Raw genomic sequence first — 4,061 nt, 5'->3', positions numbered from 1 at the left:
CTTGGCTTTCCTGGTTCGCTCTCTGCAGGTCCGGACCAGAGCAGAGTACTCCTCCTTGGAGGTGGATCCAGTCCTCCATCCTTTGTAGGTCTTTCTTTTTAGAGGTCTGCTAGTTCCCTGGAGAGCCAAGAGGGCTGCTGTGCCCTTTTGCGGTCTTTACTCCGAGATGGGATAGACTTTGTTTGTGCATCCAGGATTGCTCCTTTGAGTGATTGCATTTGGCCGAGCACTCTTCCCACGAGATGTCCGGGTAGTTGAAGTCTCCCATGACAACCATGCACTGGGAGCATGTGGCCTCGGCCAATTATCTGGTGAACTCCTGGTCAAGCTCTTGATCCTGGGCAGGGGGTCTGTAGTAGACTCCCACCATTGTGTCCCCTGTGCCGTGTTCCCCGCGGATTTTAACTTAGAGGGTCTCTAGTCATCCACCCTGGGCGCCAGTGTCGGCTTGCAGGGACGTGTAGCTCCCCTTGACATAGAGAGCTACACCCCCGCCCCTTTTGTCTACTCAATCTCTCCTGTACAGGGTATAGCCATCTATACCCGTGGTCCAATCATGGGTGGAGTCTCACCAAGTCTCTGTTATCCCTATGATGTAATTATTTGTGTTAAGCAGGAGGACAAGTTCCTCCTGCTTATTCCCCAGGCTCCTGGCATTTGTGTATAGGCATGCAAGTGTTCCCTTGGGGGCCCTTACCTTGTCCATAGTTCATTCCAGGGCTGGGGCAGGGGTGGGATCCCTTAAGTGACTCGGCCTGCTAGCTTTGCAAGGGTTGCTCAGTAGGCCAGCACTGGCGGTAGTCCCCCCATCAATAGAAAAGGACAGAGTCAGTAGGGAACATGACCCTACTTTCCTATCATCTATGAGGGCATTTCAAACTACAGGGAGACAATAACACGCCCAACTATTCAAATGTACCAGTTTCGCCAATGCAGAATAAAAGAAATTTTAAAACCTGCATAAACGCCATTTGACTGTTGCTTAGCATGAATGGCCAAAAAAGAAAAAAAACCTCCCAAACAATTATCTATTATACTATTATACTTCTTTTTTTCCCATAGTAAATTGCAAAATAGCAGGATCCATCCCAACATTTCACCTTATGGAATGTGCCATTGTGAGAATGGACATTTGATATGGAACAAGAATGATCTTTCTTATTTTTGTTCTTTTCAGCCAGATAAGCTGTTTTGGATTAATTAAAACGCCACATTACAATGATATTGGTGATTTGCATGTGAAAAGCCTTCCACCTGGTAATGAAAACAATTTCCTCAGTTTTGCCACCACTAGTCACAAGAGATAAGGTCCTTCCCTCCTCCCCTTCACAATTAGCCACACACAAAAACATTGAAAAGGTAGAAAATGTGTGACAATTTTCCTGCCTGTTATCTGAAATTGATGCTAAGGTATTGATATTTCCAAATGCATCTGCACAGCTGGCACCTTACCCAGTCTATTATAACCTGGCAGCCTGTGCGTCTCTAAGTGGGCACTTCCAATTTGGGAAGGTAGAACATGCTGAGTACTGTTTGGTGTGAAGATTTTTTTTCTACAGTGTTAATTGCATTTCGCTATATAATAGCCAGATCTGCATCACCCCTCTCTCTCTCTGTTACTGTGACACGTGATGGGTTAGCAAACCGCTAGGTGGCAGTGAGTGTGTGTGTGTGTGTGTGTGTGTGTGTGTGTGTGTGTGTGCACGCGCGCGCACGAGAGAGAGAGAGATGGGCGGGAAGCATTCTTTCAACATGAACCTGGGAATGTTCTGATCATACTTGATGATCAAAGGGTCACAGAGGTGCCCAAGGCAGATGGAAAGAAAAGAAACAAACTCGAAGAGGCTTTAACGTGTAAGATCATTGGCTCTTGTTGCATTTTCATTGACCCGTGCAGAATTCCATGGCCAAAGGGAGTGAAACCACCAAGTTCATTCAGAGTGTCAGCACTACAGCCTCTTGCAAGCAGTCAAAGCATCCTCCAAAATTTCCATGTTCAGCATGTGTCTTACCCACATGATCAAAAAACCCAAAGGATTCTTTAACATATAATTTTAGTGTAGAAAAGGTCCTTATTCCCTGCTACTACACTCAGCCTTTTGCTTATTGAGACAGCCTGCCCCTTCAAAATTAAAACTCATTCAAAAAAGCAAGAACATACTAGCCACTTGCACTGAAGGGAAATCTCATGCAGCAAGTCATTATTTTCAAAGAATCAGAATATGTCTGCATATAAAGCACATGCATTTCCTACCCTCATCCCACAGATATTCAAATTTAATAGCATATCCTACAATATAAGTCAAAACTGATCAATATTTCTTTCTTTTTTGTATTGATGCCTTTACCCTTTCTCATAGAGGTAAGCTTCAAATGCAACATTCAGACCGCACTTTGCCCCTATCCCAGTACAAAGCTGCTGGGATGTGGCATACTGCTTAGATCTGTAGCTGCAATAAATTTAAATCATTTTGTTTCTGCCTGGATTTCAAACTCCCAAAATTAAGGAGGTCTGGGATTCTGGCTCTGGGTCTGTCTTTGCTCAAAAAGATTCTATTAGATTCATTTTGTCTTGTACTCTCCAAAACTCAGTCACTTTTGGGGTGAAATAAATTAGACCATTGGAAAGGAGACATCACTATGGTCATCATCATCGAATGGGTGACTTGCACTGTGAAAACAGTGCTGAATGTGCTGTGTTGGAGACCACACTGAGGCACAGGTGTTCTCCTAAGGATAATTTAGCATCTGAGTGACACCACACACTGTTTCAGTAATAAAACAAGTGAAGGAAAGGCTAACTGAAGTGATAGAAAGGAGACATCACTATGGTCATCATCATCGAATGGGTGACTTGCACTGTGAAAACAGTGCTGAATGTGCTGTGTTGGAGACCACACTGAGGCACAGGTGTTCTCCTAAGGATAATTTAGCATCTGAGTGACACCACACACTGTTTCAGTAAAAACAAGTGAAGGAAAGGCTAACGGAAGTGATACGGGAACAGAGGACAAAAGCTTTGTATCTGTATAGTACAGTTTCTTTTGCTCATGGAAAACTTTGCGACCCCAGTTGACATAAATGGGTATCCTCTGGGAGGTAGGAGGCATCTAGAGGAAGACCAAGGAATGAACAGACATCAGAGGCTGAATCATCCCACTGAAGAGCTTGGACATACCTGAGGGCCCTCGTAAGAAGCTTGCCTTGCTGTTCTGTGCTGTTCATGTCCTGTGGACACACAGATGATTTCTTTCTGCATCTGTTGTCAAAAGAGCAGATTTTATCAGCACTAAAATCACAAGATCCCTTGTGGACACATAGAAGATTCCCTTTTCATGAAGGAGGACACAAGACTTCAGGATTTGCTCCTGAAAATATTGGCGTCTAGGGCTGTGCGAAACAGCAACGTTGTGCTTTGACAGCTGTTTTAACGTTTCGACAGAGCAGTGTTTCATTTCGAGTTTTGTTTCGATTCGAAAACACTCTTCCGTTCCGTTGAAACAGTTTCCCTGTTTTGACACTGTTTCGATGTTTCGAGCGGGCTGGGGAAGGGAACTCAGCATAGCGCTGAGTAGTGCTGGGGAGGGGAACTCAGCTGGGCTGCTTCGAAACTCGAAACATTTCAAAACTTTCAAAATGTTTCAACTGCCTTTGTTTCGTTTTGAGGCTGTTTCGAAGCCCTTCATTTCATTTTGATTTAGTTATTTTGAGCTCGAAATGAGTCAAAACAGTGTCGAAACAAAACAGCTGGCGAAATTTTGCACAGCCCCACTGCTGGTCTCTGTGCAAAAGTGTCTTCCAGGTTTAAGTCAGCCTTAACAAAGCAGGTGGATCCTATTTACAGCTGTGGTCTGTTCAACCCTTCCAGTTGCTAAACTACTTTTTCACTATGGGGTCTCAATGTAATCCCTCTCCATGCCCTTTGTGCTGTGACCATCTCTTGAGCGCACCGCCTCAAATTCTCATGTCCTGAGAAGAGCCAAACCTTGTACCCTGTTTTGTTGCCCACTCAAGAACAGATCCTGGATCTACCCAGCACCAATCACACACTTATGGCTAGA

Source organism: Alligator sinensis, unplaced genomic scaffold (assembly GCF_000455745.1).
Source record: "Alligator sinensis unplaced genomic scaffold, ASM45574v1 scaffold857_2, whole genome shotgun sequence".
Classification (NCBI taxonomy): domain Eukaryota; kingdom Metazoa; phylum Chordata; order Crocodylia; family Alligatoridae; genus Alligator; species Alligator sinensis.
The sequence above is the reverse complement of the archived record's forward strand: the minus strand, read 5'-3'. Positions refer to the sequence as shown.